Below are 13,429 nucleotides of genomic sequence, written 5' to 3' on the forward strand. Positions count from 1 at the left end.
AGCTGGAACTTCCGAGTAACGCTGTGATCAACCGTGATTGGACACAGCTAATCACATGGTAAAGAGCCTACGTGATAGGCCAGTGATGGCGAACCATGGCACCCCCCCTCCCGATGTTTTGGAACTATATTTCCCATGATGCTCAACTACGATCCAGGGGGCATGAGCATCATGGGAAATGTAGTTCCAAAACATCTGGGGTGCCAAGGTTTGCCATAACTGTGATAGGTTCGTTACCGTGCTTGGTGATGTGGTGTATCGGAGGAATAAAAAACTTTTCTTTTTTATTCAATCTTTTTTTTTCATTTTTTTACAAAAAAATAAAAACCCCAGCAGTGATTAAATACCACCAAAAGAAAGCTCTATTTGTGGGAAAAAAATAATAAAACTTTCATATGGATACAGTGTTGCACTGCAGTGCAGATCACATGTGCGATGCGATTTCAGCCATACAGCTAGTACAGCTGAATTTGCATTCCATTCGGACCAAACTTGCACAAGACCATTTTTTTAATTCAGAATCGGATCGCATGGATGTTCACAGCCCCTGCGATCCGATTTATGTTCGAATTGACAGTTCGCACTGAGATCTGCGAACCAATCTGGGGGTGTCATTAACTTTGTATTGACACTCCCAGCAGTTTGCATATGGCAGTGTGAATTGCCTGCGAGTCGGGTGCGATGTGGGAACCTGCACTGGATTCGCAGGGTTCTCACATCGCACTAATGGGAACCGAGCATTAAAGTGCGACAGCGCTGAAAGCTGAAAATGGACCGGGGGCAGGTAGGGGGTAAAAGTGCCCGGTACTGAAGGGGTTAAGTAACTCAGAAGTAAAATGCATCATCCTTGAAGGGAACGTTCATGTTTTATGGTGTGATTAAGCAACTAGAAGAAAGCACAAAGACAATTTATTATTATTATTTTTGATAAAATTGTTATTTATTTATAAATTTATTTTTTTGAGAACTTTATTATTTCATGAATATACACAATAATTATATTTTGAGCTTTGGCACTCTTTCAAGTTTTGTGTTCCACTGGGACCTACACCTATGTGCGTTCCAGCAGTTCCCCCTTTCCAGCAGCGATTCAGCAGCTCAGCTTCCCCTCCCAGCAGTGACTCATCCTTCATCTTCTCCCTGCAGTGACTCCACAGCTCCCCAGTGATCAGTAGCTCAGCTCCCCTTCCCACAACTGACTGAGCAGCTCCCTTTCCCTCCCAGCAGTGACCAAACAGATCAGCGCCCCCTGTCACATACATCTAGGGTTGCCACCTTTTCTTCAAGTCAAACCTGAACACTTTAGCGGCACACAGCTAATTTTTTTTTATAGTATAAACTCTATATTTTGCAATTATGGTAAATAACATTTCTAATCATATGAAGTTAATCACAAGAGTCCCCCTTTACATCAGAGTTCACAGAGTTCCCCTTTTACATCTGAATCTGCAGAGTTCCCTTACACTGTAAAAAGGTACTCTGCAGACTCTGATGTAAGGGAGAATTCTGGGGGCTCTAACATAAGGGATGCTCTGGGAACCCTGATTTAAGGGGGAACACTGAGAACTCTGATGCACGGTGAGGACTCTGATGTAAGGGGGAACACTGTGGACTCTGGTGTAAAGGGGAACTCTAATATAAGGGGTGCTCTGAGAACTCTGATTTACCTTAGTGTACTCACTCAGAGGCAGGAGAGAGAAGGGGGAGACTTTAGTCACAGACAGGGATTGATGGTGAGCTCACTCACGCCTTGGCACCTCTCATCCAGATGTATCTAAGGCTGCTGGACTTCAAATTTCCAGCCCCCCACTTTCCTTTTCTGAGGCACAGCACCAGGGATTGGAGTGTGGGCAGACACAGAGGGGTAGGGGCAGGAGGAAGAAGAGGAGATTGAGCCCTCTCTCCTCTCCTGTGTGTATGTGTGTGTGTAGGGGGGGATTGTTAGTGCTGGCTTTGGGCAGTGTGAAAAAATTGTAACAGACACTCTTAACTTAGACAACTGCAGCCAGCAACCCTGCTGGGAGGCCATAGTCCATTCTGAATAATGTGTCCGGGTTTCAAGTAGCTTGAAACCTGGACACATGATTCCAAACCCGGACTGTCCGGGTGAATCCCAAACAGGTGGCAACCCTAAACTTTCCCCTTGAATGGGAGTAGCATCTATGTTCCTCCAAAGAGTGTCTGCCTTTTGTGGCTCTTGAACTTTGAGAGCATGAGCACGAGCATGCTGAGCTGAAAAAATCAAAGCAATCCACATAAGGAGGCACTCTTTTCCTAAAACTTACCACATGATGGTCTCACACCTTTGACTTTGAGGGTCTTTTGCATAAATGGTGACTGACTCATGGTTTGAGAACAAATAGGAAGGCCAGCTGAAAAAGAAGGATAGCAGGCCAATTATCTGGGTAAAAGTCATATTCCCTTTAGAATATAAGCTCTACGAGCAGGGCCCTCCCGTCCCTTCTGTATTGAACTGTACTGTAATTGTGCTGTCCCCCCTCTACATTGTAAAGCGCTGCTTAAACTGTTCACACTATATAAATCATGTATAATAATTGTAGCACTACTGGTTAGATTTGGTCTTACTGTTACCTTCTGTTCTCCTCGTTTCACGTCTAGGGGTGTCCCGTGGTAAATGGCCCAGTAACTCGAGAGACTGACAACCGATCCACTTGAATGGATTTTATTTGCAAAACGTAGACAATGAACAGTCTCTTAAATTGGGATCAGAGGGTTGGAAAGGAAGTTCAGGTACTCTTAGCTCTTGTACACACGGTCGGAGATTCCGTTGGAATGTGTCCTATCGGACCGTTTTGTCAGATATTCCGACTGTATGTGGTATGCATCGGACTGTTTCCGTCGGAATATCCGTCGGACCAAATTTTCCAACTTGCTGGAAATATTTTCTGACAAACTGCTCCGATCGGACATACTCTGATCATGTGTAGAGAATTCCGATCGGACAAAGTGCCACGCATGCTCAGATCAAATTCCTACATCAAAGCTATTGGCTACTAGCCTAAATGTAGTCCCATCGTAACGAAATTATGTCATCACGTTCTGAAAGATCGGATTTTCCGACAACTTTGTCCGACCGTGTGTATGCAACAGTTTCGGACAAGATCCGTCGGACAAAATCCGACGGACGAAATCGGACGGATTTGGTTGTCGGAATCTCCGACCGTGTGTACAAATGCTTAGTGTCAAAGTCAAAATGTTGAAGAACTTGCTTACTTTGACTGCATCCAGAGAATAGCCATTCGCAACTGGATGTTCACTCAAGTTGAACAGTCCTTTTCTCACAAGGCCTACTCAGGAACAAATCTCTGCCACAGACGTTGTTGTAGAACAAGTAGGGAAACTAAACTTGAAGAACACTCATAGGATACCTGGATCTTTCAGCCAGCTTGGCGATATCCACTAGACCGGATTCTCTTAGGTACTTCAGCCCTTCCAGGCTCTTATTAAGAAACCAACCCGTATGTGGTCTTCTTCTGAAGAGTCCTCCCCTGGAATGCTTGAAGTCACTGGGTCTCTCCCAAACCAGAGACGGCACCCAGCCACCTCAGAATCCTCCTTTAGTTTCCTTGCCTCGGGCTAGTCAGCCCTGAGACATCAAAATCGGGTGGATCCGCACCCCAGGCCATAGCCTTCCTGGGGGCTGGTCAGGAAGACCAGGACCATGAAGTCAGTAAATCAATCTGGACTGGAACCCCAAACCACGTGATGTCCGCATCTTAAATACCCTCTCCCAGAAAGCACAGCGAGAGCGCAACTCACCCTGGGCGGGCTCCGAGAGAGCAGCTTAAGCACCTAACCAGACCATAGTTCCAGAAGAGACAGTGCCCCCTGTGGCCAGGCTGAACATCTCACAGTCCAGTCAGACTGATGCTGAAGTCTAAATTTACACAATTGTACCCAAACCAAACTGCAGTTCAGGTATAACTTTAACTTTGAAAAACGCATAGCGCTTGCTCTTCAGGAGCCGCCACTACATAATAATAATAATAATAATATTCACCCTTTCTTCAAAGCAAAGACGAGAAAGATTCTCCTTCAATTGTCAATACAGGTTTTTATCCTCGTTAGAGATTGGATATAGTATTGCTTTAATGCCTGCCCGCAGTAAATGCGATGTTTGAAACCTTGGACTGCATTTTTTTTCCTCAAGAAAAATTGGTGTAAGATACCTTATAACATGAAATCTCTGTTTTGGTAGGAAACTCAACACGGCCATACCGGGAGTGACAGGAAGTCTGTCCTGTTCCCGCAAGATGGGGCGCAAAAGGGATAAAGATGTGTGTGTGTATATATATATATATATATATATATATATATATATATATATATATATATATATATTCTATTATACTTGTTATAAAAAAATATATATATTTTTTACTCTTACCTCCACATTTCAACTGCTTCATCTAAAGTCCCAATCTCCTTTTGAATACACCAGATACAGGGATGGAGCGCCTAACCGTGCCTCATTTAAAGTCCCAAACCCCCGTTTTATAAGTTATTGTCAGAAAAAGTGTTTGGGGACCCGAATCCTGCCCCAGGGGACATGTATCAATGCAAAAAAAAGTTTTAAAAAACAGAAGTTTTTTCGGAAGCAGCGATTTTAATAATGGTTAAACAATAAAAATTAAATATTCCTTTAAATATTGTGCCTGGGGGGTGTCTGTAGTATGCCTGTAAAGTGCCGCAGTTTTGTCGTGTTTAGAACAGTACCACAGCAAAATTACATTTCTAAAGGAAAAAAAGTACTTTAAAACAGATCGCGGCTATAATGAATTGTCAGGTCTCAGCATAAATAAAACTTATTGAAAAAAACGGCATGGGTTCCCCCCCACCCAGTCCATTACCAGGCCCTTTGGGTCTGGTATGAATATTAAGGGGGGACTCCAAACAAAAAATGAAAAAAAAAAATCCCAAAATCCATACCAGGCCCTTCAAGTCTGGTATGAATATTAAAGCGGGAGTCCGCCGGGACTCCGCGTTTTTTTTTTTTTTTTTAAGTCAGCAGCTACAAATACTGCAGCTGCTGACTTTTAAAATGGTGACATTTACCTGTCCAGCGCTCTAGATCGACACTCGGGTGCTGCCGCCGCCATCTTGGGTATGGGAATCAGGAAATTTCGGCTTCATTTCCCGGTTCCCTACTGCGCATGCGCGAGCCGCGCGGCGCAATCCGGACGGTCCCCGCTGCCTCTGGGAACTGTGTGTTTCCCAGCAGGCAGCGGGGCACTTGCGCAAAGGGGCGGGCAGTTGCGGAAAGGGGCGTAATCTACGCCCCTTTCCGCAAACAGCTATCCCGGAAGTGGGTGCAGTTACCTGGATTATCCAGGTAACTGCACCCCCCTCCCCCCTGAAAGGTGCCAATTGTGGCACCGGAGGGGGGGGGGATTCCGATGAGCGGAGGTCCATTTTAGGGTGGACCTCCGCTTTAAGGTAAACCCTGCGCCAATTTTTTTTTTAAATGGCGTAGGGATCCCCCCCCCCAAAATCCATACCAGACCCATACCAGTGGGCAGCATTTAGCAGAAATGATGGTGGATATGAATGATTCCTCTATTTACATATCAATGCGCTGGTCTGTGGCTATTTACATAACAATGCAGATTATTCACATGTAAACACAGTGTCTGCAGTTGAGTCATCTGTACACAGCAATAGGGCAGAGCTAAGCAGCATTAGTAACAGAACTTCACACTGAGATATCGGGACACAGCAAGGGGCTAAAACTTCAAGGGACAAGGGAATTTAAACTGGGATAGTTGGCAAGTATGAGGCTAAGGGCCACACAACAATGACAGGGCCCAGGGCAGCTGCCCCTTTTGCCCTGCCTTAAAGACGGTCCTGGGACTTTTTGTAAAAAAAAAAAAAAAAAAAAAAAAGACGCCCCTGGGTATGCTGCCATGTTGGCATCAGGAAAAACGTTTGCCTATAGTTCTGCTTTAAGACACTCAAGCAATTAATTTCCATTTCTACTGAGAAAAGTAAAAGGTCTTTGAACTAGTGTGAAGTTTTCCCTTCATTGGAAAGTCCTAGAAAGCAATAATTAGTTCTTCCTTTACCCATGTGAGCTTGTTATCACTTGCAAAGGAGCCCCAAAATTGCCTGATTATTGCGAGTCTTATATAGGTCACAGCGCTTGTTAATACTGGCTCCTGTGTGGTGGACCTTAAAGCTGAACTTCGGGCACAAAGTCTAATTTATATATATTCCTTAAAGAATATGTAAACCCAACATTTCAAATTCCTGATATGTGCTTGCTGTACCATGTACTTGTATGAAAAAGTATTCTGTTTCTTTGTATTGCTTCCTTTGTGTAAAATCCCTGGTGTTCCTGCTCTTCCCTCTGCTTTCTTATTATAAACTGACCACACCAAACAAGAGCGCCCACTATGGTCAGTTTTCTAGCTGTACTGGGAACTCAGTGTGCTCTCCTCCAATGCTCATACTTCTGCTCACCCTTTTACTGGGAAAATCTGTGTGCTTCTGTTTCACCTCCCTCACCTCTCTGTGCTGCTAGGAACAGAGGGAAAAAACGTTTTTTTTTTTTATAATGTTTTTATATCTATACACAAATGTTTTGACTTTCATTTCTATTTTAAACTGAATGGGTTATTTTACAAGGTGAGGGTTTACATACGCTTTAAAGTAGAACTGAAGGTAGTTTTGTTTTTGTCATTTTGGATATATTTTTATATTTTGGATGCAATTTGGATGCAAATATATATATTTGGGGGTTTTAAGTAATTTTCTAGCAAAAAAAGTTGATTTTTACATTTAGGAGCGAAGTGTCATGCCGCGTACACACGACCGGACTTTTCGAGGGACTAGGTCCGACGGACATTCGGCGGAGTTCTGACAGAGTTCTGACGGACTTTCCGAATGAACGGACTTGGCCACACACAATAACACCAAAGTCCGATGGATTCGAACGTGATGACGTACGACCGGACTAGAATAAGTAAGTTCATAGCCAGTAGCCAATAGCTGCCCTCGAGTCGGTTTTTGTCCGTCGGACTAGCATACACATGAGCGGATTTCTCGGTAGGAACTGGGTCCGGCGGAAAAATTTGAAACATGTTCCATTTCTAAAGTCTGATGGATTTTTGCAAATCAAAAGTCCGCTGCAGCCCACACACAATCGAATGGTCTGCTGGAATCGTTCCGCCGGACCTTTGATGTCGAAAAGTCCGGTCGTGTGTACGCGGCATCAGAAACGGCCCAGGAGTGAAGTGGTTAAGGATCAGCACATGGAGGGTTAAGTTTTATAGAAAAAGTATTATTTTCCATCTTTAGTAACGTGTTCTGTTCCCCAGTATTATATTGCCTACTCACCACCTGATTTGGCCCCGTAATGCCACACTACGGCGCTGAAATTGTGTGCATTGCTTTCGGTTGTGTCGCGGCTCCTCAATAGGTGAGTTTGACAGCTCAGGCCGTCTGTAAAATTCTGCAGCCTGAGTTAAAAAACGCAGAGGCTCTGCCGCCTGTTACTACCCCCGGCCATATGTGTGAAAGAGCCCTTATACCTTTTTTATGATAAACTATGGAAGGAAATATATCCAGCATAGAAGACCCTTTCGCATAGGTAGGGTTAAAGGAGACACTACTTCCAAAGTGCATTTTTCATTGGAAAAATTTTAGTTATTCAAAATTATAGGAATTGCAGAGTTAAGCTTATATACAGTATGTGATCTTTTTGCCTAAATTTCTACAAAATACTATTCGAAAAACTGTTTTCTACTTTTCCAAATTCAGACTGTTCTCACGAATAACTTCTGTATTCCGCATCAAACATGGGAAACAGCATCACCTTATGGCAGAAAAGTATAACTGCAAGGTGGAGGAACGTTCCACAAGGTTTGTATGGGGACTCTGATAGAAGAGCCAATTCCTAACTAAATAGGCCAATGACATTACTCTGAAAACACAACCTTGTCTATTGATGTCAAATATATAACAATTTAATCACACCATTTTGTTCTACTGATATGTTCTCTTTTGGAGAATGTTTTACACCTCAAAATTATTCTCCAAGCCTCCAGTGGGTAGTGGATTCCTATGGTTTAGGAGAAGTCTACTGAATATGTTGAGGTCACAATATTGACCAATATTTATGACTTTAGATCCAGCACCACCACCAGCCGGCCCATTGATTGTCATTCGTCACCTACAGAGGGGGGTGGATGGATGGCACGTGGGGGGGGGTTGTGACGTTAGCTTCTCGCTGCCATTTGTCTCTCTCTGGGGGGGCAAGAGAAGGCGTGGGGTGATGGTGTACAATTGCTGTTCAAGACGCTGCATTTTAAAGCTTGTCTGAGCTGCCTGAAAAAGGGGACAGAGAGCTGAAGTTACACTCTGTAAAGCTCAATGAGGAGAGCTCAGAGAGCTGATTGGAGGGAAGAGACATTCCCCCCCCCCCCCTTCACACAGCACACAGGAACAGAGCTGAGGCTGTCAATCTGCTGGAAATCCCTCCCCTGTCACCATTTTTCTCTTGGCGTCAGTAAAACTTGTCAGAAGTGACTCATGCTGATAACAGAGGAATGAAGCAGCAAACAGAAATGACACTTAGTGCTGCTAATTGAGACAAGTACACACTATAGAGGAATATGCTTTGTTCATTTTTCATGTCTGAGGTTTACAACCACTTTAATTGTGTTCTTTCAAAGGCTTTACTTATATAAATGACAGAGTCACTTTAAAATCAAATATATGTTTATTCAGGTTTTAACATATCAAATATTACAAGAAAGAGCAAATAGGTTGCTAAAAGTGAAGGAGTTAATATGGGATCCAACAAGAACAGTGTACCCATCTGTATACAAAAAACACAAACTGGTATGTAGTAAAGTATGTGTAGCGGTCTCCTCAACTACCAAGGGCCTGATGGTGACCCCCCAGAGTCAGGGAGAACTGACATTCCTCCTCAGGGTGCAGGGTACTAGGCATAGTGGGTGTGGTGCAAGGTGAAAAGATGGGCGCCAGTCACTTTTTTTAAGAATGAACAAAGAGAGTTTTATTTTTCTTAACAGGAACAAAGGGGAGAAAGAGAGCTCTCGCCACCGCCATAGGAGTCTATGAGTCCGGCGTCCTGAAAGGGGCTGGGCACATGGATAGAGGGGCGGCAGCAAGGATAAGGGGGATGGCACCCGTGTGCCTACAATGCACGGGACGCCATTGCTCACTAGACTTCTTGGACTCTCGGCCACCTGCTGGATTCCCCATGCTTCACCCACAGCTAACCGCTGTACTTTATCTTCAAACTTTACTTACAGCCACCTGCCGTACTCCTTCAAGCTTTACTCACAGCTACCCGCTGCCTTCCTGGATGAGTCTCCACTGAAGCTTTCCCACTTACTTCACTGTCCCCGGCTAGTGAAGCGTCTGTTCTGGTACTCCTTCAGAACTTCATCCCTTCCAAACCTGTCTCCGTTAACAGGAGTGGTCATCCCTTTGTGGCAACTGCTTCTTCTTTACCTCCGGCAATGATCAGGCTCCCTTCAGGCCGAGCCTCTAACACATGTGGTTCCGCCCCAGGCTCTGGGCTTAACCTTGGCTGCTCCTCCTTTGTGGAACCCAGAACTAGAGGCGATTCAGTTCGCATTGTGCGCTATACAAGTATTTCATTAATTCATTCAGAACTGCTGGATAGGCCTTAAGTGGACCTAGCAGTCAGCATGCCTCTTGGATAGGCCTCAGACTTGAGGCCTAGCAACGATGAGCTTCTCAACACACACCCACGCCGCAGCCTCAGGCGGGAAGAACCCTGATCACCTGACTCCTCCCAAAAGCATAGCCTCCCACCACACACAGCGGTCAAAAAAACTCCTGCTGATTGGCTAAGACAACCTAGTTACCCATTACCTGAACTGATGATAATCCATCATTCTAACGCCAAAAGCAGCAGTGCCACCTATTGACAGAAGAGAGAGACTACCCCAAACTCAGACTTAGGACACGAATCAGTGGATCAACCTACCAATTAGCCAGGCTGGTTACCACCTAGCGCAACTAGATTTATTAGCAGCCCTGTTTAAGACCAGGGTGCTATATATATATATGATTTATAACAGGCAAGAAAACAAAAAGAAAGAAAAATAAAAGAAGCCATACAGCATAATGCCCTGTACACACAGTCAGACTTTCCGACGGATCTTGTTGATGGAAAATCCGATCGTGTGTGGGCTCCATCAGACTTTTTCCGTTGGAATTTCCGACACACAAAGTTCGAGAGCAGGAGCTAAAATTTTCCGACAACAAAATCCATTCGTTTAAATTCTGTTCGTTTGTAGACAATTTCCGATGGACAAAGTGCCACGCATGCGCAGAATAAATTACGAGACGTAACAAATGTGCTTCTGGAAGAATTGTCAAACATTCCCATAGTCTTTATTAAAATATTCAGGTATACAGAGGTTGTGCAATGATAAACAGATGTACAAAGTATATGAGGACAGTACAGTTTTGAAGATCCCAGGTAGTGTTAACCCTTTCCTGCCTGCCTTCACATCCCTTTAACCGCTTGCCGACTGTATATAGGTACATGATTTTGCATCTCCGGGTCGGGGGGCGCACACGCGCGCTGCAGGCAAAGCACTCACGCAGTGATTGGAAAACAGCAGGAGCCAATCAGCACTCGATGTCTGCCAGGACATGCCAATCATTCCTGAGAGAGGCAGAACAGCTGTCTGCAGTTGTAAACAAGGCAGATCGCTGTTCTGTTAGTAAGGAACACAGATCTCTGCCTTTCCATGTTACAAGCACCTCCCTCACAGTTAGTAAGCACTCCCTAGAAACACATTTAACCCTTTTGATCACCCCGATGTTAACCCCTTCCCTTCAGGTGTCGTTAGTACAGTGACAGTGCCTAGTTTTAGCACTGATTAATGTATTAGTGTCCCTGGTCCCCAAAAAAGTGTCCAATTTGTCCACCATAATGTCGCAGTCCCACTATAAGTCGCTGATCGCTGACTTTTTATTGGATATGTTTTATAGCAGAAAATAAAAAATATAGTTTTTTTCAAAATTGCTGGTCTTTTTTTTGTTTATATTGCAAAAAAACAAACAAAAAAAAAACGCAGAGGTGATCACATAAATCTCTATATGTGGGGGAAAAAGGACATCAATTTTATTTGGATACAGCGTCACACGACCACGCAATTGTCAGTTAAAATAACGCAGTGCCGTATTGCAAAAACTGGACTGGTCATGAAGGGGGGTAAATCTTCCAGAGCTGAAGTAGTTAAAAGGTTCTGAACGTGTAAAGGATCAGCAGTTTTGTGACCACTGTGATTGGCTATCATAGTGGTCACATGATCAGGAGTCAGTGTCACTGACAAGCAATCGATAGTGGGGACCAGGAGATGTCGTTGTGATGTGTCTGCTAAAGAGCGGAGTGTTAGAATTGTGGATATGGAAATGAGTGCGATTTACACACGCAAACGCAATAGTGTGAACATTGACTAACAAGAAGTGTGCTACTGGTCAAATCACTGGGCGAAAATAAAGGAGAAGGAAAAAAAAAAAAAACAATGCAGCCACCAAGTCTAAGCCCCTGTACACACGGTCGGAGATTTCCACAACCAAATCCGTCGGATTTTGCCTGTCGGATTTTGTCCGTCGGATCTTGTCCGAAACTGTTGCATACACACGGTCGGGCCAAGTGGCGAAAAATCCGATCTTTCAGAACGTGATGACATCATTTTGTTACGATGGGACTACGTTCAGGCTAGTAGCCAATAGCTTTGATGTAGGAATTTGATCTGAGCATGCGTGGCACTTGGTCCGATGAAAATGCTCTACACATGATCGGATTAGGTCCGTCCGGCCCAATTGGGTCGGACGGAATCAGTCCGATGCATACCACACACAGTCGGATTATCCGACGACACGGTCCGATAAAACGCAATCCGACAGATTATCCGACCGTGTGTACAAGGGCTTAGAACTGGTAAGGTTTGTTTTTTTCTTTTTTTGGTTTAGTACTGCTTTCATTTTTGTATTTTTACCATATTATTAAAACATGTATGCAATGGATAGCGTGCCAGTTTTTGTGGTTTGTAACATTATCATTTGTGAAACTCAAAATATAAATACAATGTTCTGTCCTCAAATTAATTAAAAAAAAGTTTCATCCAGTTTATACCATTGCATTATACAAACCATGAACACCTGGTTCCACAATCTTGTTTTTTTATTTCTGTGTCCACATGCAGCAAATCTGCAACACTGTGTGCCAAAACTTACCAACCAATCAGCAGCCAAGCAGTCTTCTTTTCTTTTGCTCTTCAGAGCAGTCTGCTTGTTAACCACTTGTCTACCTGGGCAAGTTTTTAATTTTTTAGCACACATGTTAAAAGCTGAATTTTTTGATAGAACTTATTGCATTCACCCCCTCCTTCTCATAAAAGTATATATTTTCTGAAAGCAGAGACCCTGGAGAATAAAATGGTGGTAGTTCCAATTTCTTATGTCGATATTTGCATATTTTTAGGAAAAAATACACTAAAATTATTATTGATTTTTTGTAAACGAACACTGCATTATACCTATTTGACTTGTAAAATATAATAGATTGGATTGTTCACAAGTAAGTAGATACCATGCACGTCAAGTCTTAAATATTGTGCATGCCCATAGAATCGCCAGAAACGTTGGTAACTAAAATTCTCCATAGGTGATGCTTTGAAAAGCTTTACAGGTTATGAGTTTAGCATTATTCGTGAATTATGGCCCTGGAAATATTACTCTCATTCTGACATTCATGATAACACCTTACATGTGTGGTACAATCCTTGTTTCCATATATTTGCTCGCCCTTCGCCACCCTTTTTATATAAAGTGTGTAGGGGGTAATAAAAGGGCTGGTTCACACCAAATAAAGCACTCCAGATCCGTTTCGAATGCATTTCTATGCGTTTTTGATGCATTCCACTGTGTTTTTGGTGCGTTTTTTAAGTGATTCTGGATTCATTCCAGGTGCTTTTTTTCCCCCCCCCTTCTTTTTCCTGATTTTTTCACTATATTAGGGTCCAGCATGGTTTTTAATGCGTTCCAGTGCGTTTTTGATGCATTTCAGTGCAGTCCAGTGCAGGAAAAATGCAGCATGCTCTACTTTTTTTCTGGAACTGGCTGCACCGGTTGCACCTCCGATGTCATTGGAAATAAGTAGGTTATATGGTTTCCAATGACATCGGGGGTGCAACCGGTGCAGCCAGTTCCAGAAAAAAAGTAGAGCATGCTGCATTTTTCCTGCACTGGACTGCACTGAAATGCATCAAAAACGCACTGGAACGCATTAAAAAACATACTGGACTCTAGTATAGTGAAGAAAAAAAAGCACCTGGAATACATCTGGAACGCATCAAAAACGTGTTTAAAAATGTGCATGCAGAAACGCACCCGG

This window comes from Lithobates pipiens, unplaced genomic scaffold (genome assembly GCF_037356315.1).
Source record: "Lithobates pipiens isolate NorthernLeopardFrog02 unplaced genomic scaffold, aLitPip1_a1.2 Scaffold_23, whole genome shotgun sequence".
Taxonomy (NCBI): Eukaryota; Metazoa; Chordata; class Amphibia; order Anura; family Ranidae; genus Lithobates; species Lithobates pipiens.